Source organism: Lissotriton helveticus, chromosome 7, assembly GCF_964261635.1.
Source record: "Lissotriton helveticus chromosome 7, aLisHel1.1, whole genome shotgun sequence".
Taxonomy (NCBI): domain Eukaryota; kingdom Metazoa; phylum Chordata; class Amphibia; order Caudata; family Salamandridae; genus Lissotriton; species Lissotriton helveticus.
This window is the reverse complement of record NC_136068.1, coordinates 1958224887-1958249889: the sequence shown is the minus strand read 5'-3', so window position 1 is coordinate 1958249889 and position 25003 is coordinate 1958224887. Positions and strand designations below refer to the sequence as shown.

At 50.5% G+C, this 25003-nt stretch overlaps 1 protein-coding gene across 1 annotated transcript in view; it reads right to left on the bottom strand.

Moving 5' to 3' along the window:
• LOC144767909 (NXPE family member 1-like) overlaps positions 1-24602 on the bottom strand; it is a 357584-nt gene extending 332982 nt beyond the window's left edge. Inside the window, exon 1 of the mRNA XM_078651249.1 lies at positions 24210-24602. The gene's annotated coding sequence lies outside the window, so the exon portion shown is untranslated. The remainder of the gene's footprint in view (positions 1-24209) is intronic.
• Between the last annotated feature and the right edge of the window lie 401 nt (positions 24603-25003).

Sequence of the window (25003 nt, the reverse complement as noted above, 5' to 3'; positions counted from 1 at the left end):
AGTATACTGTGAATAAAAGAGGAGTGAAACGGAGTGTGGATGAACTTGAATTGGAGGAACTGAATAATCAGATTTATAAAAGGGTGAAGAATTATCACCCTAACAAAGAAGTTAAAGAAAAGTTGAATCGAATGTTAGAAGAAATTGAAATGAACAGAGTGTGAGAAAAAAGTTGGCATCTGATTCCATTGGTTTTGTGATGATAGTAAATATCATCAAGGAGGGGATTGATGGAGCAAGGATTCGCATATTACGCGACTTGCTTGAATTCATGAACCTCGAATAATATGTAACAAAGTAATCCAACCTGTTTGTCTTACTAATTTCCCTGTTATTCTGACATTTTGGGTGTCCCAGTGAAGCTTGCCTATGTGTTTACTAACATTAATACGCTTGCCACTGAAAATGGCCGCTGCTTGGCGGGGTTTCTTCTGCGCATGGGTTAGACACACTCACGTGACGTGACGTACTCGCAGTTCTAGTGGGAAATGTTTGCTCATGCGCAATGCAGCTAAAATGGCCGCTTTGTCTCCTTATATGCTCTGTGCTTGCAAAGCTGCTTTTGCAAAGTCGTTTGTTCCGCATTTACCCTAACGCTATAGATATTACAAAGTAAGGGGTATAGAGTAGCAATTAATGGTATACAGTGTATTCATTTATTTCTGTGTTTAATTTGTTTACGCTTACTTTTCATGTACCACGTTCTTGAGGGTTTGAGAGACACTCGTGAATCCATCTTGAAAACCTCTACTGCGCATGTCACCCCGGCAGAGGGAAGACAACCTTGAACAGTGGAACTCAGCCAGCTGGCAGCCACAGTCAAGATTCTCCTGAGAAAGTGACCTGCGACCCAGCAGGATGGAGCCGAACTGTACTGCACATGATACATTTGTAAGTTATCCATTGTATTCTGTAGAGCTTGTCATGGGAACCCCAAATTCACTAGGCGGTCCCAGACCATGTAAATGTAGGCTTGTAGAAGTAAAATGTGATTGGTGTGTTGACCTATCCTACTTGAGGACCAATCGAAATTGGGGATTCTGACACTTGCAACATTTGGGGGGTGGTACACTGACCCGAAAACAGTATAACTAGCCTAGGTTTAGCTAGAGAATTTGTCCGACTTGTCCGAATAGTTGACCTGTCACTGACTCAACGCACTCAATAGGTGACTTGATACAGAGGGCTGCGGAGCACTCTGTCCGAACTTTCCATAGACTCTAGAGGTTTTAAACCTTAAGTGCTAGCGGAGCACTTTGCTGGGGAAATCGATAATCCAATCGGGGTTCTGGCCGATAGCTGCAGAGAGGGTGGAGCGTGCCTTGGTGGTCCTGTCCTGATCCTAATCTGGGTTTCCTGTCCTGTCCTGGGGGGTCCATTCTGCACCTGCTGTCCTACTGATGACGGGTTTCCTTTGGGGTCCCTCCTGTTCTTAACTGACCTGTAGTCAGGGTTGGTCTTCACACCATTCTAGGTAAATATAGTGCTGAATCTCTATACTGCACCTTTCTATTTTCCTGTCTTTTGCTTCAATAAAGACATATCTTTGCATATATTGAATTTCCATGCTTTTTCCGCAAACCACTGAATGAAAAGCTCATACGTTATTTTCGTTATTCTAGCACGTTCCATTTTTCTTACCCATCCTTAGTAAATTCCTTTTCAAGTTTATGATACATAGATGTTCTTTGTCTTTTCCCATTATTTAGCCGATTCAAGTAATTGCACCAGTTTATTAGTATGGTCTGTTTGCATTTTATCTATAGTTCCTCTTTCTGGGGAAATATTTCACTGTGACATTCTAGCATGCTCTTTATTCTTCCTCGTCTTTTAGTCTCTCCAAACTAAGTTTTAAATTCAGGAACTACTGCCAAGCATGTTCCTTGTTCTTACCTCCCTTTAGTTTCACAAATGGTTGGTTTTATTTACTTCCTTTATGGATACATGCTCTTTGTAATTCTGGTAATCGATTGCCTGCTCGTTGTGAATCTCATGTTTTCTGAGCTTGATAAAATTTAGATAAAGGTTATCAAAACTTCCTGAGTTTGTGGTTATTATAGTACAAATAGAATATATAAAGTATAAGTATTTTTGGTATCTGCCTTTTCTTCACCGCTAGCTCCCTGATTCATCGTGGTCATTAGGTACTCGTGACGGTGGATTGGTAAGTCGGGTACAATAGAAATATATAGGAAGGAATTGGGTTACTGGTAGTAGAGTGTATGGTCACCCGAATAATAAAATGGTGAATTGAAATATATAGGCCCGATACGTGTATGGTAAATCTGTTGGTTGGGTGACCTGCGCGCTCTATCACAGCAACCATTTCTACCTTAATATTTTCAAAGGCTTTCTGTTGACTTTCTCCCCACACAAATTCAACATTTTTCCTCGTTAGCTCTCTCAATGGCTCAATTTTTTAAGCAAAATCTTTTATGAACTTGCTATAATACTCTCAAAGTCCTGAAAATGAAAGAAGCTTCTCTTTAGAGTCTGGAGAAGGTGCTTTAAGTATAGCATCAACTAATGACCTTTTGGGAACAACACCCTCCTTGGAAAGTGTATGTCCTAAATACTCAACTGATTCTTGGAAAAATTTACACTTGCTCTTTTTTAGTGTGAGCCCACAATCTTTGAGAATCTTACATACTCCTTTAAGATGTTCCGAATGAGATGTTATAACTGGTGAATAGATTAAAATGTCATCCTGGAAGCATTTTACACACAACTCCATTTGTTTGAAAAGATGGCACATGGATCTCTGGAATACAGATGCTGCAGATGCTAGTCCGAAAGGCATCCTCTTGAACTGGAATAAACCATGTGGCGTGATAAAAGCAGTCAAATGGCGTGATTCTTTTATTAACTCAATTTGATGATAGGCCGACCTGAGGTCCAAAGTGGAGAACACTGTGGCGCCCCCAACATGCTTTCAACCTCATTAATGTTCGGTAAGGGATGACAATCAATCAAGATGTTGGAGTTAAGTGCACGAAGATCACCACATAATCTCAGTGAATTATCAGATTTACGTGCCAAAACGATCGGAGAAACCCATTCCGATTACTCCACTTCTTCAATCACTCCTTCATCTAACATGCCCTTCAAAAGTTTTCCTAATTCATTTCTCACGTTAATGGGTACATTCCTAAGTTTTTGTTTGACAGGAGAAAACCCTTTTTTTAACTTAATCTAATTGGGTGAAACCCTTAAATTTCCCTAATGTGTCAGAAAAAACTTCAGGAAACTTTCTTTCAACAAGATCAGGATCAGCACCTACACTAGTGACTCCTACCAGCTCACACTCTTCTATCACTATAACAGGTTCTTTATTTCGTGGATTGAGCATAATTGTACTGATCCCTCCATCCCAACACATTAACTCCTTTCCTCGACACATACATTTTAATATAAGCTGACCGTCCCTTAAATAGAACTTCCGAAGCCACAAATCCTGCAAAGTCAATAGTGGAACCGTCAAAACTCTGAGCCACAATATCTGGACTAGACAAATCTTCTACTGACAACATTTTGCCAAATTTCTCTTCAAAATAACTTTCAGTTATGATGGTCCACGGCGAACCAGAATCCGCCATAAGATCTAAATCTGCATTCAAAAACTTAACACTACACTTTGGTGAATTTAAATTCTCCTCTAAGGAACACAAATCAACAATAGATACAACCATACCTTTATCCATTCCCAGGTCATCATCTGAAAGATTAACACTCCTCACAACAGAAACATCATTACCTTTGGGTCCAACATTTCTATGAGCCTCAAACATCCTTCTACGATCATCCTTGCATGCCTTAGCAAAATGTCCAATTCTACCGCATTTTATACATTCTTTTCCTATGGCAGGACAAAATTTAAATGAAGCTACGTGGTTTGTACTCCCACACGTAAAACAAACAATGTTTTTGTATCTCTATTATACTGATGAGGAGATTTGGTAAACACTTTTTTAACAACACATACCTCATCAATGCTTTTACTACTGTCACCCTTAGCATTAACATCTTCAATTGTTTTCCTCCACTTGTCAGATTGCTCGAAAGCCTTAGCAGTGGAAATGGTGTCATTTAAATTAGGATTTCCTAAAATCCACAACTGTTCTTGAGTTTTTTTACTCCTCACATTCACAATAATTTGGGCCTAGATGTAGGTAAATGTGAATTACCGATTCATAAATACCGAATTTTACCGATTCTGTATTCATGAATCGGTAATTCAAATGTAGGTAGAAAATCGGTAACAAATATCGAATCTGTACGATTCGGTATTTGCCAATTCTGTAATTACAGAATCGGTATTTGTCATTGATTCCTATGGGCCTTGAAGCCCATAGGATTCAATGGCAGATTACCGAATCGGTAAAAATACCGAATTTACAAGGGGGACAGGGTGTCACTTTGACACCCTGTTGCACCCCTGTTTCTGGCTTGTGTGCCATGTGACACACAGACATGCCCTTAGGGCATGTCTGTGTGCCACATGGCACAGGTGTACATGCACAGATGTGCATGTACACAGGAATTAGTTATTTAACATGAAATAGTATTCCATGGTAAATAACGATTCGGTAAGGGCCTGTGGCACTGATTACAGTGCCACCTACATATTGATTTACAGAGTCGGTAAATTTACCGATTCGGTATTTTATCGACTCTGTATATTTACCGAATCGGTAAAATTACAGATTCTGTAAATCAATGGCCCCCTACATTACAAATCCCAAATACCGGTCGGTAACGGACGAAATCGGCCGTTACCGACCGGAATTTGGCGAGCTACATCTGGCCCTAGATCTCTTATCATTTCGTCAGCCAAATTCCCAAAATTGCACGAAATTACAAGACTCCTGAGAGCAGTTAAAAAATCATCAAAAGTTTCACCCTCCCTCTGAGCTCTAGTATAGAATTTATACCTATTGAGGGCTATGCTAGTCGTTGGTTTAAAACGAGTTTCCATATGCATAAGTGCTTCATCAAACGTACCAAACTCACCACTTGCAACTGGTAAAGTTCTAAATATAGCTAGACCTTCAGACCCAAGACAGTGTAACAACATATTTGTTTTCCTTTCATTACCCATTCTTTCTCCATCAATTGCTTTTAAATAGGTCAAAAATTTCTCTTTCCATCTAGACGAGGGAATTGGAGGTTCACCTTTAGCTTGTAAAAACTTTGTAGGAGGATCAAATTGCATGTTGATGGCAATAAAAACAATATGAAATTAACAATAAGAGCTATGGATTTAGTATAAGAAGCATACAAGTAGAAAAAAAAAATATATATATATATATATATATATATATATATATATATTTTTTTTATACCAAAGGACCAACGCTTCGGAGAGCACACGGTTCCGAGCACTTTAGCTGCACAATGGTCTGCCTTAGTTCCGGCGAAAATCACTTCTGCCTAACGCGTTTCAGAGCCCTTGCGCTCCTTGTTCACAGGCTTTGACGGACATCACAGAAATAAAGGAGGCACTTACTGACGTATCCTTTTATTTCGTCAACAGTTCATTAGCATATTGTTGCATGCCTCCTTTATTTCTGGAAAAGGATACGTCAGTAAGTGCCTCCTTTATTTCTGTGATGTCCGTCAAAGCCTGTGAACAAGGAGCGCAAGGGCTCTGAAACGCGTTAGGCAGAAGTGATTTTCGCCGGAACTAAGGCAGACCAATGTGCAGCTAAAGTGCTCGGAACCGTGTGCTCTCCGAAGCGTTGGTCCTTTGGTATAAAAATGTTTGGCGGCAGTCCATGTCGCGGAGAGGCACCACCATGAATCAGGGGCCATGGAGACAATGGAACTATGCCGAGTTTCCAATTGGGATTTTCGAGCAGCACCCTTGCTGGTGTACCGACGTTCTGGCAGCCCACTGGAGGGCGATGTACAATAATTAAAAATTAAATGGAACATGCACGGAACCTACTAAGGTGAATAATTGGTGAAGGGGGCACCGAAGCCTACTAAAGGAAATTGATAAAGACTCAAAATACCAGCATGCAACAATATGCTAATGAACTGTTGACTAAATAAAAGGATACGTCAGTAAGTGCCTCCTTTATTTCTGTGATGTCCGTCAAAGCCTGTGAACAAGGAGCGCAAGGGCTCTGAAACGCGTTAGGCAGAAGTGATTTTCGCCGGAACTAAGGCAGACCAATGTGCAGCTAAAGTGCTCGGAACCGTGTGCTCTCCGAAGTGTTGGTCCTTTGGTATAAAAAAAAAAATATATATATATATATATATATATATATATATATATATATATATATATATATATATATATTGGGCCTTAAAATATAAATTGTAAAATAAATAGTCGCACAGTAAGTACCATACAAGCTGTGTGCATCCGCGACGTGCACAACGATGTCCTTATGATGAAAAGTGATGTTGGACTTCTTTAGTTGATTTAGGTTGTGCTGTACACAAGGAGCGATGTGCCACTATTCAAAAAGCTGGCGTGCACATCTGTGATATAAATGACTAAATCAACAAGCGCTGCCGTGCGCATCGGCGAAATGGTGCAAAAGAATTCAGAAATTGTAGAAATTAAACTTGATGCTGTGCGCATTGGCGTATTGTTTACAAGCGTTTCCACAGAAACCAAAATGAAGGCTGAGCATGATGATGTAAACGCGTGATGACGTAATCCGTTGGCGCGATGATGAAATCACGCTGCCTCTCACCACGGCTTTCTCCGTCTTCTCCGTTTGTCTCTGTAAACAACCAAGGTCTCTCTGGCAACGCACGCATTCGGTAACAGCACGACTTACAAAACCACAAGCCACGAGCAGGTAACGATGTTTTAGGAATGTCAATGCACACGAAAACTGCTCAAATAGAATAAAATTAGTACCTTGGTCCAGGAATAGAGTAACAGGTTGGCAGAAAAACTGTGACAAATGTTATCTCGAAATTATTCTTGTAGAAAGCATGAATTCATTTAGAAGTCAAATTTTAATCATGCCCAAATGTCCAAAATTCAATATTACAGGCAAATCAGCATTCAAAATTGTCAGAAAAAAACGAAAATGAATTAGATGAATAGTTCTTCCTTCCAAATAAATTGTAACGCCTATATATCCAAATGATGAGGTCAAGAAAAATAAATCCAAATCCCCAAAAAATAGTACCGCTCCTGTGCTCCAGAGAGTAGCAGGTACAGGGTCCCTCGTCGCCAAAATGTTAAATTCCAATGAAGAAATAACCTTGAAATCCAAATATGTTAAGAGTCTGTTTAATAAAAAGGAGCACAGTCCTGCTGTTGCCAAGATTAAAAGAAGAATGTCCAGGCAACAGTTCTAAATGGTGTAACAACAAAAGCATGGCATGTGCCATAGTTAAAAGTACACAGAGGGGCATATTACCAACGGTAGCGATATTTATCGCTACCTAGGCTTAGCAACAAATGTTCTATCGCTAAGCATCGCCGGAAATTATCGCAGAGATAACGTGCTATTAGCAACGTTTATCTCCAACGCGATACATTTTCCGGCGATAGCGTGAATATCGCTGAGAATACAGCGATATTCACGCATTAGCGACAAAATGCTCAGCCATGTTATCCACCTCCCATTGGATAACATGGCTAAGAACTGGTCAGAGCAGGCGTTAGTTTTTGGCGATAGCGGGAATATTTCCATTGCTACGCCTGCCTTGCTAATAGGCGATAGCGACGTTAGCGACTGCTTTCAGTCGCTAACTGGTTGGGTACGCCCACTTTGCATGTCATTAGCGATAAATATCGCTGACATGCACAGCGGGACCCTAACCGCTCGCTATCGCCTAAAGCTGTCGCTAACTGCTGTTAGCGACAGCTTGCTAATAGAGCGATAGAATTATCGCTGCTTAGCGGCGGAAAACGTCCGCTAAAGCGGCAATAATTGCCTATCGCCACCTTTGGTAATATGCCCCAGAGTCTTTAAAAGAGAAACATACAATTAAAAGGGAAATACAATAGAGAATGTAACACATCTCAGTGCAAGGGAAGGCTCCTGGGCCTGATTGGTTTACTGTTGAGTCTAAGATCATTTTGCTAATCTCCTCCTTCCCAATCTTTTACTTTTATTCAATTGTTTTATTAACAATGGTGCATCTCAAGGTACTTTCCAAGAAGCCATGATCTGCTTAATTCCAAAAGATAATAAAGACCTTTCCCTTTTTTAAAACGTATTGTCCCATCTCCTTAGTCAATACTGACTGCAAGATCTATGCCAAAATCTTGGCATTACGCATCGACCCTGTTCTGCCTGATCTTATAGGTCCTGAGCAATCCAACTTTGTCTAAGGCTGGCTTAGTTCTGATAACTCTCAAGCCTTTTTTAATATCCCTGGCGAGGCTTCTTCTTTAAATTATTCTATCGCTGCTGCTATCGCTTTGGATGCAGAAAAAGCTTTTGATAGGATTGGGTGGGATTGTATGTTTCATGCGTTAAAGTGGCTATGTTTTCCTCCTGAACTGATCGCTCTAACCTCCTTACTATACTCAGATCCCAGGGCTTCAATTTTTGCTAATGGTAAAGTTTCGGATTACTTTTTTCTTTTTAGAGGGGTACGACAATGGTTAGCTTTATCACCTTTATTGTTTGTCAGAGCTTTGGAATCCTTCCTAACAAAAATCAGACATGATATTTGTATTTCTGATTTCCAATGTGGTCTTCATCAAGTTAACATGTCCGTATACGCTGACAATATCCTTCTATATTGTTCTAATCAGGCAGCCTCTCTCGCTCCTTTCCTTCAACAAGTTGATACATTTTCTCAGTCATCAGGTTATCGACTTAATACTGATAAGTGTGAAGTCTTGCCTCTAAATGTTTTACGTCACGAACAATATTTTATTCACACTGGTTTTTCCTGGCAACCCTCAAGAATTAAATATTTGAGCTTGTGGTTCTCTCCGAATATCACTGGGATGTTACAACTAAACTTTGACCACATTAGCAAACCATTAAAAGATACTATTGCGCGTTGGCACCCACTCGTCCTCTCTTGGTGGGGGAGAATGGATTTGATTAAAATGATGCTCACCCCTCTGATTTGATATATTATTTCCATGATCCCTGTTCATATCCCTGGATATTATTTTAAGAAAATTGACTCACTTTTGACAAAATTTCTTTGGAAGGATGAACCTCCTCGAATAGCTTTGTCCTCTCAAAAAAAAGATAAACCCAACGGAGGCCTTAAGTTCTCTGATTTCAAAACTTATCACTCTGCCTTTTCTCTGAAACAAGCTACCCGTTGGCTCCTCTCTGACCTTCTTTTACATCCTCCAGTATAGATTAATATAGAGAAATCGTCCATTTTCCCCTTTGACTTTCGGGAAATCCTTGCTTTCACTAATAATGGGGCATATTATCAAGGGTGAGGATAGGGAATTTTTGGCGCTTTAGCAGCCGTTTTCGATTGCTAAGCGGCGATAATTCTATTGCCCTACTAGCAAGCTGTCGCTAAGAGCAGTTAGCGACTGCTTTTAGGTGATAGCGAGCGGTTTGGAGCCCGCTTTGCATGTCAGCGATATTTATCGATAATGACGTGCAAAGTGGGAGTACCCAACCTGTTAGCGACTGAAAACAGTCGCTAACGGCGCTATCGCCTTTTAGCAAGGCAGGCGTAGCGTTGGAACTATTCGCGCTAAGCACGAATATCTCCAAATACTAACACCTGCCCTGAGCAGTTCTTAGCCATGTTATCCAATGGGAGGTGGATAACATGGCTAAGAGCATTTCGCCGCTAATGCGTGAATATCGCTGTGTTCTCAGCGATATTCACGCATTTTGCCGCTATCGCTGGATATTTTAGCACAATGGAGAAAAACGTTGCTAATAGCATGTTTTCTCCGCTAACATATCCAGCGATAGGCAGCGATAAAGAAATCGTCGCTAAGCCTATTTAGCGATAAATATCGCTACTTGTTGGTAATATGCCCCAATATTTCTTTATTACATTCTCCTATTACTTCTCATACCCTTATGATTTTAGCTCCTCTATTACCATCTTCATATCCTACTGTTATTTCTCTTCATCATCAATCCATTTTGCAAAATAAAGAATATGACTCAATTCTAAGTGAGTCTTTACATCGAGTGCCATCACAACGCGGTCATTACAACGACCGCGATGTAAAGGTTGTCTCCCCACAATAAAGCATTATGAATCAAGAATCGTACCATATATTGGAGGTCTAAGGGTTTACTTTGGATATCTCCACTCTTAACTAATACCCATCCCTTATCCTTTACTGATCTCCAAACAAAATGTTTACTGCCTCTACCTTTAATTCGCAAAATGATCGTCTAATTCCATCCCTTAATCAATATCTTCTCACGCTACCAGACACTTCCAATCCTCCTACAACATGCACTACACGTTTTCCTATATTAGATATTTCCCCCTTCTAGTCTACCAAATATAAGTCCTTACTACTACAGGGTCTGAGTGGTATTTGCAGCTCGTGGAGTCTTATGTAGTTTAAGCCATAGGCTATCCCAGGTAGCAGTAGGCCAGCACTGTGATAAGTCTTTTTCCGAGGCCAATTCCATCCTCAACTTGAGTCTATCTGAGGGTAGTACTAAGGACTTATCATTTTGCGAATTAAAGGTAGAGGCAGTAAACTGACAGGGGTGGGTTCAGTTCTGTGGGACAGACTGACAGGGGTGGGTTCAGTTCTGTGGGACAGACTGACAGGGGTGGGTTCAGTTCTGTGGGACAGACTGACAGGGGTGGGTTCAGTTCTGTGGGACAGACTGACATGGGTGGGTTCAGTTCTGTGGGACAGACTGACAGGGGTGGGTTCAGTTCTGTGGGACAGACTGACAGGGTTGTGTTCAGTTAAGTGGGACAGACTGACAGGGTTGTGTTCAGTTAAGTGGGACAGACTGACAGGGGTAGGTTCAGTTCTGTGGGACAGACTGACAGCGGTGGGTTCAGTTCTGTGGGACAGACTGACAGGGGTGGGTTCAGTTCTGTGGGACAGACTGACAGGGGCGGGTTCAGTTCTGTGGGACAGACTGACAGGGGCGGGTTCAGTTCTGTGGGACAGACTGACAGTGGTGGGTTCAGTTCTGAGGGACAGACTGACATGGGTGGGTTCAGTTCTGTGGGACAGACTGACAGGGGTAGGTTCAGTTCTGTGGGGCAGACTGACAGCGGTGGGTTCAGTTCTGAGGGACAGACTGACAGGGGCGGGTTCAGTTCTGTGGGACAGACTGACAGGGGACAGACTGACGGGGCGGGTTCAGTTCTGTGGGACAGACTGGCAGGGGTAGGTTCAGTTCTGTGGGACAGACTGACAGGGTTGTGTTCAGTTCTTTGGCACAGACTGACAGGGGTGGGTTCAGTTCTGTGGGACAGACTGACAGGGGCGGGTTCAGTTCTGTGGGACAGACTGACAGGGGCGGGTTCAGTTCTGTGGGACAGACTGACAGGGGCGGGCTCAGTTCTGTGGGACAGACTGACAGGGGCGGGTTCAGTTCTGTGGGACAGACTGACAGGGGTAGGTTCAGTTCTGTGGGACAGACTGACAGGGTTGTGTTCAGTTCTGTGGGACAGACTGACAGGGGCGGGTTCAGTTCTGTGGGACAGACTGACAGGGGTGGGTTCAGTTCTGAGGGACAGACTGACAGGGGTAGGTTCAGTTCTGTGGGACAGACTGACAGGGTTGTGTTCAGTTCTGTGGGACAGACTGACAGGGGCGGGTTCAGTTCTGTGGGACAGACTGACAGGGGTGGGTTCAGTTCTGAGGGACAGACTGACAGGGGCGGGTTCAGTTCTGTGGGACAGACTGACAGGGGTGGGTTCGGTTCTGTGGGACAGACTGGCAGGGGTGGGTTCAGTTCTGAGGGACAGACTGACAGGGGTGGGTTCAGTTCTGTGGGACAGACTGACAGGGGTGCGTTCAGTTCTGTGGGACAGACTGACAGGGTTGTGTTCAGTTCTGTGGGACAGACTGACAGGGGCGGGTTCAGTTCTGAGGGACAGACTGACAGGGGCGGGTTCAGTTCTGTGGGACAGACTGACAGCGGTGGGTTCAGTTCTGAGGGACAGACTGACAGGGGCGGGTTCAGTTCTGTGGGACAGACTGACAGGGGTAGGTTCAGTTCTGTGGGACAGACTGACAGGGTTGTGTTCAGTTCTTTGGGACAGACTGACAGGGGTAGGTTCAGTTCTGTGGGACAGACTGACAGGGGCGGGTTCAGTTCTGTGGGACAGACTGACAGGGGCGGGTTCAGTTCTGTGGGACAGACTGACAGGGGCGGGTTCAGTTCTGTGGGACAGACTGACAGGGGCGGGTTCAGTTCTGTGGGACAGACTGACAGGGGCGGGTTCAGTTCTGTGGGACAGACTGACAGGGGTGGGTTCAGTTCTATGGGACAGACTGACAGGGTTGTGTTCAGTTCTGTGGGACAGACTGACAGGGGTGGGTTCAGTTCTGTGGGACAGACTGACAGGGGTGGGTTCAGTTCTGAGGGACAGACTGACAGGGGTGGGTTCAGTTCTGTGGGACAGACTGACAGGGGTGGGTTCAGTTCTGTGGGACAGACTGACAGGGGTGGGTTCAGTTCTGTGGGACAGACTGACAGGGGTGGGTTCAGTTCTGAGGGACAGACTGACAGGGGTGGGTTCAGTTCTGTGGGACAGACTGACAGGGGTGGGTTCAGTTCTGTGGGACAGACTGACAGGGGCGGGTTCAGTTCTGTGGGACAGACTGACAGGGGCGGGTTCAGTTCTGAGGGACAGACTGACAGGGGTAGGTTCAGTTCTGTGGGACAGACTGACAGGGTTGTGTTCAGTTCTGTGGGACAGACTGACAGGGGTAGGTTCAGTTCTGTGGGACAGACTGACAGGGTTGTGTTCAGTTCTGTGGGACAGACTGACAGGGGCGGGTTCAGTTCTGTGGGACAGACTGGCAGGGGTGGGTTCAGTTCTGAGGGACAGACTGACAGGGGCGGGTTCAGTTCTGTGGGACAGACTGACAGGGGTGGGTTCGGTTCTGTGGGACAGACTGGCAGGGGTGGGTTCAGTTCTGTGGGACAGACTGACAGGGTTGTGTTCAGTTCTTTGGGACAGACTGACAGGGTTGTGTTCAGTTCTTTGGGACAGACTGACAGGGGTAGGTTCAGTTCTGTGGGACAGACTGACAGGGTTGTGTTCAGTTCTGTGGGACAGACTGACAGGGGCGGGTTCAGTTCTGTGGGACAGACTGGCAGGGGTGGGTTCAGTTCTGAGGGACAGACTGACAGGGGTGGGTTCAGTTCTGTGGGACAGACTGGCAGGGGTGGGTTCAGTTCTGAGGGACAGACTGACAGGGGCGGGTTCAGTTCTGTGGGACAGACTGACAGGGGCGGGTTCAGTTCTGAGGGACAGACTGACAGGGGCGGGTTCAGTTCTGAGGGACAGACTGACAGGGGTAGGTTCAGTTCTGTGGGATAGACTGACAGGGTTGTGTTCAGTTCTGTGGGACAGACTGACAGGGGCGGGTTCAGTTCTGAGGGACAGACTGACAGGGGCGGGTTCAGTTCTGTGGGACAGACTGACAGGGGCGGGTTCAGTTCTGAGGGACAGACTGACAGGGGTAGGTTCAGTTCTGTGGGACAGACTGACAGGGGCGGGTTCAGTTCTGTGGGACAGACTGGCAGGGGTGGGTTCAGTTCTGAGGGACAGACTGACATGGGCGGGTTCAGTTCTGTGGGGCAGACTGACAGGGGTGGGTTTGGTTCTGTGGGACAGACTGACAGGGTTGTGTTCAGTTCTTTGGGACAGACTGACAGGGGTAGGTTCAGTTCTGTGGGACAGACTGACAGGGTTGTGTTCAGTTCTGTGGGACAGACTGACAGGGGCGGGTTCAGTTCTGTGGGACAGACTGGCAGGGGTGGGTTCAGTTCTGAGGGACAGACTGACAGGGGCGGGTTCAGTTCTGTGGGACAGACTGACAGGGGTGGGTTCGGTTCTGTGGGACAGACTGGCAGGGGTGGGTTCAGTTCTGTGGGACAGACTGACAGGGGCGGGTTCAGTTCTGAGGGACAGACTGACAGGGGCGGGTTCAGTTCTGTGGGACAGACTGACAGGGGCGGGTTCAGTTCTGAGGGACAGACTGACAGGGGTAGGTTCAGTTCTGTGGGACAGACTGACAGGGGCGGGTTCAGTTCTGTGGGACAGACTGGCAGGGGTGGGTTCAGTTCTGAGGGACAGACTGACATGGGCGGGTTCAGTTCTGTGGGACAGACTGACAGGGGTGGGTTTGGTTCTGTGGGACAGACTGACAGGGTTGTGTTCAGTTCTTTGGGACAGACTGACAGGGGTAGGTTCAGTTCTGTGGGACAGACTGACAGGGTTGTGTTCAGTTCTGTGGGACAGACTGACAGGGGCGGGTTCAGTTCTGTGGGACAGACTGGCAGGGGTGGGTTCAGTTCTGAGGGACAGACTGACAGGGGCGGGTTCAGTTCTGTGGGACAGACTGACAGGGGTGGGTTCGGTTCTGTGGGACAGACTGACAGGGGTGGGTTCAGTTCTGTGGGACAGACTGACAGGGTTGTGTTCAGTTCTTTGGGACAGACTGACAGGGTTGTGTTCAGTTCTTTGGGACAGACTGACAGGGGCGGGTTCAGTTCTGTGGGACAGACTGACAGGGGTGGGTTCAGTTCTGTGGGACAGACTGACAGGGGTGGGTTCAGTTCTGAGAGACAGACTGACAGGGTTGTGTTCAGTTCTGTGGGACAGACTGACAGGGGCGGGTTCAGTTCTGTGGGACAGACTGGCAGGGGTGGGTTCAGTTCTGAGGGACAGACTGACAGGGGCGGGTTCAGTTCTGTGGGACAGACTGACAGGGTTGTGTTCAGTTCTTTGGGACAGACTGACAGGGGTAGGTTCAGTTCTGTGGGACAGACTGACAGGGGCGGGTTCAGTTCTGTGGGACAGACTGACAGGGGCGGGTTCAGTTCTGTGGGACAGACTGACAGGGGCGGGTTCAGTTCTGTGGGACAGACTGACAGGGGCGGGTTCAGTTCTGTGGGACAGACTGACAGGGGCGGGTTCAGTTCTGTGGGACAGACTGACAGGGGTGGGTTCGGTTCTGTGGGACAGACTGGCAGGGGTAGGTTCAGTTCTGTGGGACAGACTGACAGGGTTGTGTTCAGTTCTGTGGGACAGACTGACAGGGGTGGGTTCAGTTCTATGGGACAGACTGACAGGGGCGGGTTCAGTTCTGTGGGACAGACTGACAGGGGTAGGTTCAGTTCTGTGGGACAGACTGACAGGGTTGTGTTCAGTTCTGTGGGACAGACTGACAGGGGCGGGTTCAGTTCTGTGGGACAGACTGACAGGGGTGGGTTCAGTTCTGAGGGACAGACTGACAGGGGTGGGTTCGGTTCTGTGGGACAGACTGACAGGGTTGTGTTCAGTTCTTTGGGACAGACTGACAGGGGTAGGTTCAGTTCTGTGGGACAGACTGACAGGGTTGTGTTCAGTTCTGTGGGACAGACTGACAGGGGCGGTTTCAGTTCTGTGGGACAGACTGGCAGGGGTGGGTTCAGTTCTGAGGGACAGACTGACAGGGGCGGGTTCAGTTCTGTGGGACAGACTGACAGGGGTGGGTTCGGTTCTGTGGGACAGACTGGCAGGGGTGGGTTCAGTTCTGTGGGACAGACTGACAGGGTTGTGTTCAGTTCTTTGGGACAGACTGACAGGGTTGTGTTCAGTTCTTTGGGACAGACTGACAGGGGTAGGTTCAGTTCTGTGGGACAGACTGACAGGGTTGTGTTCAGTTCTGTGGGACAGACTGACAGGGGCGGGTTCAGTTCTGTGGGACAGACTGACAGGGGCGGGTTCAGTTCTGTGGGACAGACTGACAGGGGCGGGTTCAGTTCTGTGGGACAGACTGACAGGGGCGGGTTCAGTTCTGTGGGACAGACTGACAGCGGTGGGTTCAGTTCTGAGGGACAGACTGACAGGGGCGGGTTCAGTTCTGTGGGACAGACTGACAGGGTTGTGTTCAGTTCTTTGGGACAGACTGACAGGGGTAGGTTCAGTTCTGTGGGACAGACTGACAGGGGCGGGTTCAGTTCTGTGGGACAGACTGACAGGGGCGGGTTCAGTTCTGTGGGACAGACTGACAGGGGCGGGTTCAGTTCTGTGGGACAGACTGACAGGGGCGGGTGCAGTTCTGTGGGACAGACTGACAGGGGCGGGTTCAGTTCTGTGGGACAGACTGACAGGGGCGGGTTCAGTTCTGTGGGACAGACTGACAGGGGTGGGTTCGGTTCTGTGGGACAGACTGGCAGGGGTAGGTTCAGTTCTGTGGGACAGACTGACAGGGTTGTGTTCAGTTCTGTGGGACAGACTGACAGGGGCGGGTTCAGTTCTGTGGGACAGACTGACAGGGGTGGGTTCAGTTCTGAGGGACAGACTGACAGGGGTAGGTTCAATTCTGTGGGACAGACTGACAGGGGCGGGTTCAGTTCTGTGGGACAGACTGACAGGGGTGGGTTGAGTACTGAGGGACAGACTGACAGCGGTGGGTTGAGTACTGAGGGACAGACTGACAGCGGTGGGTTCAGTTCTGTGGGACAGACTGACAGCGGTGGGTTCAGTTCTGAGGGACAGACTGACAGGGGCGGGTTCAGTTCTGTGGGACAGACTGACAGGGGCGGGTTCAGTTCTGTGGGACAGACTGACAGGGGCGGGTTCAGTTCTGTGGGACAGACTGACAGGGGCGGGTTTAGTTCTGAGGGACAGACTGACAGGGGTGGGTTCAGTTCTGTGGGACAGACTGACAGGGGCGGGTTCAGTTCTGAGGGACAGACTGACAGGGGTGGGTTCAGTTCTGTGGGACAGACTGACAGGGGCGGGTTCAGTTCTGAGGGACAGACTGACAGGGGTGGGTTCAGTTCTGGGGGACAGACTGACAGGGGTGGGTTCAGTTCTGGGGGACAGACTGACAGGGGTGGGTTCAGTTCTGAGGGACAGACTGACAGGGGTGGGTTCAGTTCTGTGGGACAGACTGACAGCGGTGGGTTCAGTTCTGTGGGACAGACTGACAGGGGCGGGTTCAGTTCTGTGGGACAGACTGACAGGGGTAGGTTCAGTTCTGTGGGACAGACTGACAGGGGTGGGTTCAGTTCTGGGGGACAGACTGACAGGGGTGGGTTCAGTTCTGAGGGACAGACTGACAGGGGTGGGTTCAGTTCTGTGGGACAGACTGACAGGGGTGGGTTCAGTTCTGTGGGACAGACTGACAGGGGCGGGTTCAGTTCTGTGGGACAGACTGACAGGGGCGGGTTCAGTTCTGTGGGAAAGACTGACAGGGGCGGGTTCAGTTCTGTGGGACAGACTGACAGGGGTAGGTTCAGTTCTGTGGGACAGACTGACAGGGGTGGGTTCAGTTCTGGGGGACAGACTGACAGGGGTGGGTTCAGTTCTGTGGGACAGACTGACAGGGGTGGGTTCAGTTCTGTGGGACAGACTGACAGGGGTGGGTTCAGTTCTGAGGGACAGACTGACAGGGGTGGGTTCAGTTCTGTGGGACAGACTGACAGGGGTGGGTTCAGTTCTGTGGGACAGACTGACAGGGGCGGGTTCAGTTCTGTGGGACAGACTGACAGGGGCGGGTTCAGTTCTGAGGGACAGACTGACAGGGGTAGGTTCAGTTCTGTGGGACAGACTGACAGGGTTGTGTTCAGTTCTGTGGGACAGACTGACAGGGGCGGGTTCAGTTCTGTGGGACAGACTGGCAGGGGTGGGTTCAGTTCTGAGGGACAGACTGACTGGGGCGGGTTCAGTTCTGTGGGACAGACTGACAGGGGTGGGTTCGGTTCTGTGGGACAGACTGACAGGGGTGGGTTCAGTTCTTTGGGACAGACTGACAGGGGTAGGTTCAGTTCTGTGGGACAGACTGACAGGGTTGTGTTCAGTTCTGTGGGACAGACTGACAGGGGCGGGTTCAGTTCTGTGGGACAGACTGACAGGGGTGGGTTCGGTTCTGTGGGACAGACTGACAGGGGTGGGTTCGGTTCTGTGGGACAGACTGACAGCGGTGGGTTCAGTTCTGTGGGACAGACTGACATGGGACAGACTGACAGGGGCGGGTTCAGTTCTGTGGGACAGACTGACAGGGGCGGGTTCAGTTCTGTGGGACAGACTGACATGGGACAGACTGACAGGGGCGGGTTCAGTTCTGTGGGACAGACTGACATGGGACAGACTGACAGGGGCGGGTTCAGTTCTGTGGGACAGACCGACAGGGGACAGACTGGCAGGGGTGGGTTCAGTTCTGAGGGACAGACTGACAGGGGCGGGTTCAGTTCTGTGGGACAGACTGACATGGGACAGACTGACAGGGGCGGGTTCAGTTCTGTGGGACAGACCGACAGGGGACAGACTGGCAGGGGTGGGTTCAGTTCTGAGGGACAGACTGACAGGGGCGGGTTCAGTTCTGAGGGACAGACTGACAGGGGCGGGTTCAGTTCTGTGGGACAGACTGACATGGGACAGACTGACAGGGGCGGGTTCAGTTCTGAGGGACAGACTGACAGGGGTGGGTTCAGTTCTGTGGGACAGACTGACAGGGGCGGGTTCAGTTCTGAGGGACAGACTGACAGGGGTGGGTTCAGTTCTGTGGGACAGACTGACAGGGGCGGGTTCAGTTCTGAGGGACAGACTGACAGGGGTGGGTTCAGTTCTGGGGGACAGACTGACAGGGGTGGGTTCAGTTCTGGGGGACAGACTGACAGGGGTGGGTTCAGTTCTGAGGGACAGACTGACAGGGGTGGGTTCAGTTCTGTGGGACAGACTGACAGGGGTGGGTTCAGTTCTGAGGGACAGACTGACAGGGGTGGGTTCAGTTCTGTGGGACAGACTGACAGGGGTGGGTTCAGTTCTGTGGGACAGACTGACAGGGGTGGGTTCAGTTCTGAGGGACAGACTGACAGGGGTGGGTTCAGTTCTGTGAGACAGACTGACAGGGGTGGGTTCAGTTCTGTGGGACAGACTGACAGGGGCGGGTTCAGTTCTGTGGGACAGACTGACAGGGGCGGGTTCAGTTCTGTGGGACAGACTGACAGGGGTGGGTTCGGTTCTGTGGGACAGACTGACAGGGTTGTGTTCAGTTCTTTGGGACAGACTGACAGGGGTAGGTTCAGTTCTGTGGGACAGACTGACAGGGTTGTGTTCAGTTCTGTGGGACAGACTGACAGGGGCGGGTTCAGTTCTGTGGGACAGACTGACAGGGGTGGGGTCGGTTCTGTGGGACAGACTGACAGGGGTGGGTTCGGTTCTGTGGGACAGACTGACAGGGGTAGGTTCAGTTCTGTGGGACAGACTGACAGCGGTGGGTTCAGTTCTGTGGGACAGACTGACATGGGACAGACTGACAGGGGCGGGTTCAGTTCTGTGGGACAGACTGACATGGGACAGACTGACAGGGGCGGGTTCAGTTCTGTGGGACAGACTGACATGGGACAGACTGACAGGGGCGGGTTCAGTTCTGTGGGACAGACCGACAGGGGACAGACTGGCAGGGGTGGGTTCAGTTCTGAGGGACAGACTGACAGGGGCGGGTTCAGTTCTGTGGGACAGACTGACATGGGACAGACTGACAGGGGCGGGTTCAGTTCTGTGGGACAGACCGACAGGGGACAGACTGGCAGGGGTGGGTTCAGTTCTGAGGGACAGACTGACAGGGGCGGGTTCAGTTCTGAGGGACAGACTGACAGGGGCGGGTTCAGTTCTGTGGGACAGACTGACATGGGACAGACTGACAGGGGCGGGTTCAGTTCTGTGGGACAGACTGACATGGGACAGACTGACAGGGGCGGGTTCAGTTCTGTGGGACAGACTGACATGGGACAGACTGACAGGGTTGTGTTCAGTTCTGTGGGACAGACTGACAGGGGTGGGTTCAGTTCTGAGGGACAGACTGACATGGGACAGACTGACAGGGGCGGGTTCAGTTCTGTGGGACAGACTGACAGGGGTAGGTTCAGTTCTGTGGGACAGACTGACAGCGGTGGGTTCAGTTCTGTGGGACAGACTGACAGGGGCGGGTTCAGTTCTGTGGGACAGACTGACAGGGGTGGGTTCAGTTCTGTGGGACAGACTGACAGGGGTGGGTTCAGTTCTGTAGGACAGACTGACAGGGGACAGACTGACAGGGGTGGGTTCAGTTCTGTGGGACAGACTGACATGGGACAGACTGACAGGGGCGGGTTCAGTTCTGTGGGACAGACTGACATGGGACAGACTGACAGGGTTGTGTTCAGTTCTGTGGGACAGACTGACAGGGGTGGGTTCAGTTCTGAGGGACAGACTGACAGGGGCGGGTTCAGTTCTGAGGGACAGACTGACAGGGGTAGGTTCAGTTCTGTGGGACAGACTGACAGGGTTGTGTTCAGTTCTGTGGGACAGACTGACAGGGGCGGGTTCAGTTCTGTGGGACAGACTGGCAGGGGTGGGTTCAGTTCTGAGGGACAGACTGACAGGGGCGGGTTCAGTTCTGTGGGACAGACTGACAGGGGTGGGTTCGGTTCTGTGGGACAGACTGACAGGGTTGTGTTCAGTTCTTTGGGACAGACTGACAGGGGTAGGTTCAGTTCTGTGGGACAGACTGACAGGGTTGTGTTCAGTTCTGTGGGACAGACTGACAGGGGCGGGTTCAGTTCTGTGGGACAGACTGACAGGGGTGGGTTCGGTTCTGTGGGACAGACTGACAGGGGTGGGTTCGGTTCTGTGGGACAGACTGACAGCGGTGGGTTCAGTTCTGTGGGACAGACTGACATGGGACAGACTGACAGGGGCGGGTTCAGTTCTGTGGGACAGACTGACAGGGGCGGGTTCAGTTCTGTGGGACAGACTGACATGGGACAGACTGACAGGGGCGGGTTCAGTTCTGTGGGACAGACTGACATGGGACAGACTGACAGGGGCGGGTTCAGTTCTGTGGGACAGACCGACAGGGGACAGACTGGCAGGGGTGGGTTCAGTTCTGAGGGACAGACTGACAGGGGCGGGTTCAGTTCTGTGGGACAGACTGACATGGGACAGACTGACAGGGGCGGGTTCAGTTCTGTGGGACAGACCGACAGGGGACAGACTGGCAGGGGTGGGTTCAGTTCTGAGGGACAGACTGACAGGGGCGGGTTCAGTTCTGAGGGACAGACTGACAGGGGCGGGTTCAGTTCTGTGGGACAGACTGACATGGGACAGACTGACAGGGGCGGGTTCAGTTCTGAGGGACAGACTGACAGGGGTGGGTTTAGTTCTGTGGGACAGACTGACAGGGGCGGGTTCAGTTCTGAGGGACAGACTGACAGGGGTGGGTTCAGTTCTGTGGGACAGACTGACAGGGGCGGGTTCAGTTCTGAGGGACAGACTGACAGGGGTGGGTTCAGTTCTGGGGGACAGACTGACAGGGGTGGGTTCAGTTCTGGGGGACAGACTGACAGGGGTGGGTTCAGTTCTGAGGGACAGACTGACAGGGGTGGGTTCAGTTCTGTGGGACAGACTGACAGGGGTGGGTTCAGTTCTGAGGGACAGACTGACAGGGGTGGGTTCAGTTCTGTGGGACAGACTGACAGGGGTGGGTTCAGTTCTGTGGGACAGACTGACAGGGGCGGGTTCAGTTCTGTGGGACAGACTGACAGGGGCGGGTTCAGTTCTGTGGGAAAGACTGACAGGGGCGGGTTCAGTTCTGTGGGACAGACTGACAGGGGTAGGTTCAGTTCTGTGGGACAGACTGACAGGGGTGGGTTCAGTTCTGGGGGACAGACTGACAGGGGTGGGTTCAGTTCTGTGGGACAGACTGACAGGGGTGGGTTCAGTTCTGTGGGACAGACTGACAGGGGTGGGTTCAGTTCTGAGGGACAGACTGACAGGGGTGGGTTCAGTTCTGTGAGACAGACTGACAGGGGTGGGTTCAGTTCTGTGGGACAGACTGACAGGGGCGGGTTCAGTTCTGTGGGACAGACTGACAGGGGCGGGTTCAGTTCTGTGGGACAGACTGACAGGGGTGGGTTCGGTTCTGTGGGACAGACTGACAGGGTTGTGTTCAGTTCTTTGGGACAGACTGACAGGGGTAGGTTCAGTTCTGTGGGACAGACTGACAGGGTTGTGTTCAGTTCTGTGGGACAGACTGACAGGGGCGGGTTCAGTTCTGTGGGACAGACTGACAGGGGTGGGGTCGGTTCTGTGGGACAGACTGACAGGGGTGGGTTCGGTTCTGTGGGACAGACTGACAGGGGTAGGTTCGGTTCTGTGGGACAGACTGACAGCGGTGGGTTCAGTTCTGTGGGACAGACTGACATGGGACAGACTGACAGGGGCGGGTTCAGTTCTGTGGGACAGACTGACATGGGACAGACTGACAGGGGCGGGTTCAGTTCTGTGGGACAGACTGACATGGGACAGACTGACAGGGGCGGGTTCAGTTCTGTGGGACAGACCGACAGGGGACAGACTGGCAGGGGTGGGTTCAGTTCTGAGGGACAGACTGACAGGGGACAGACTGGCAGGGGTGGGTTCAGTTCTGTGGGACAGACTGACAGGGGCGGGTTCAGTTCTGTGGGACAGACCGACAGGGGACAGACTGGCAGGGGTGGGTTCAGTTCTGTGGGACAGACCGACAGGGGACAGACTGGCAGGGGTGGGTTCAGTTCTGTGGGACAGACCGACAGGGGACAGACTGGCAGGGGTGGGTTCAGTTCTGAGGGACAGACTGACAGGGGCGGGTTCAGTTCTGAGGGACAGACTGACAGGGGCGGGTTCAGTTCTGTGGGACAGACTGACATGGGACAGACTGACAGGGGCGGGTTCAGTTCTGTGGGACAGACTGACATGGGACAGACTGACAGGGGCGGGTTCAGTTCTGTGGGACAGACTGACATGGGACAGACTGACAGGGTTGTGTTCAGTTCTGTGGGACAGACTGACAGGGGTGGGTTCAGTTCTGAGGGACAGACTGACATGGGACAGACTGACAGGGGCGGGTTCAGTTCTGTGGGACAGACTGACAGGGGTAGGTTCAGTTCTGTGGGACAGACTGACAGCGGTGGGTTCAGTTCTGTGGGACAGACTGACAGGGGCGGGTTCAGTTCTGTGGGACAGACTGACAGGGGTGGGTTCAGTTCTGTGGGACAGACTGACAGGGGTGGGTTCAGTTCTGTAGGACAGACTGACAGGGGACAGACTGACAGGGGTGGGTTCAGTTCTGTGGGACAGACTGACAGGGGTGGGTTCAGTTCTGTGGGACAGACTGACAGGGGTGGGTTCAGTTCTGTAGGACAGACTGACAGGGGACAGACTGACAGGGGTGGGTTCAGTTCTGTGGGACAGACTGACAGGGGTGGGTTCAGTTCTGTGGGACAGACTGACAGGGGTGGGTTCAGTTCTGTGGGACAGACTGGCAGGGGACAGACTGACGAGGCGGGTTCAGTTCTGTGGGACAGACTGACAGGGGTGGGTTCAGTTCTGTAGGACAGACTGACAGGGGACAGACTGACAGGGGTGGGTTCAGTTCTGTGGGACAGACTGACAGGGGTGGGTTCAGTTCTGTAGGACAGACTGACAGGGGACAGACTGACAGGGGTGGGTTCAGTTCTGTGGGACAGACTGACAGGGGTGGGTTCAGTTCTGTGGGACAGACTGACAGGGGTGGGTTCAGTTCTGTAGGACAGACTGACAGGGGACAGACTGACAGGGGTGGGTTCAGTTCTGTGGGACAGACTGACAGGGGTGGGTTCAGTTCTGTAGGACAGACTGACAGGGGACAGACTGACAGGGGTGGGTTCAGTTCTGTGGGACAGACTGACAGGGGTGGGTTCAGTTCTGTAGGACAGACTGACAGGGGACAGACTGACAGGGGTGGGTTCAGTTCTGTGGGACAGACTGACAGGGGTGGGTTCAGTTCTGTGGGACAGACTGACAGGGGTGGGTTCAGTTCTGTAGGACAGACTGACAGGGGACAGACTGACAGGGGTGGGTTCAGTTCTGTGGGACAGACTGACAGGGGTGGGTTCAGTTCTGTGGGACAGACTGACAGGGGACAGACTGACGGGGCGGGTTCGGTCCCTCGAGGGCCCGTCGGACCCCTGGACAGTCCCTTCCATGTATGACGTCAGTCGGGGGCACAGCCCGGGCACAGGCTGGCATCGCTGCCCACGCACTCTAAAGACACTTCACGCAAAAGCCGTGACACTCACCGGGCGAGCAGCGCTGCGGGGCCTCTGCCGCCGTCTGTCCTGCTGTCCTGCTGTCCTGCTGTCCTGCTGTCCTGCTGTCCTGCTGTCCTGCTGTCCTGCTGTCCTCTGCCTCCGGCTGCCAGACAGGCGCGGGTGCAGTGCTCACAGGTAGTCTCTGCAGGGGGGAGGGGGGTGGGCGCACCCAGTGTCACGCACAGGGCGGGGCGCCCCTCCCTTCCCTGGACAGGCTCTGGAGGTGAAAGAAAGGGCGGCCTCGACTGGTGCCACACATGTGTGACGTGCCAGTGGAGATATAAATATATATATATATCGCCGTGACATGTTTTAAGGCCGTGGGAGTCTGGCGCCCCACGCCTGGCGTGGATTCAAAGTCAGAGCTTTACTGACCTTTGCACAGCGAGCGCCTTCCTGGCGCTGATATGAAGCGCCTTCTTCTTGCCTCGCACCGCCCTGCTGAGCTTTATTCCGTGTTCGGCGCTCACATGAAGGCCGTGGAAACTGGGGACAAGAATCTCTGCCCTCGAGAACCTCCAGAGGCTTCTTAACTTAAACAAAAACATCACAATTCACTCATCCTCCGTGCAAGGGCGTCACTACAGCCGGTCTAAAGCGCCCAGAAGCCCCGCCTCAGGTGTTTCCGAGAGTCAGCGCATGTGAGCAGCTCTGCCGTCGTTGCCAGAATGAATGTTTGAGTTTCGAGTCGCATTCATCGACTGAAGAGCCGAGGCCGCCCCGGGCTCTGCTGCTGTTACTGTGCTCGCAGGGGTCGCTTGTGCTTTTTATTGATGCTACGC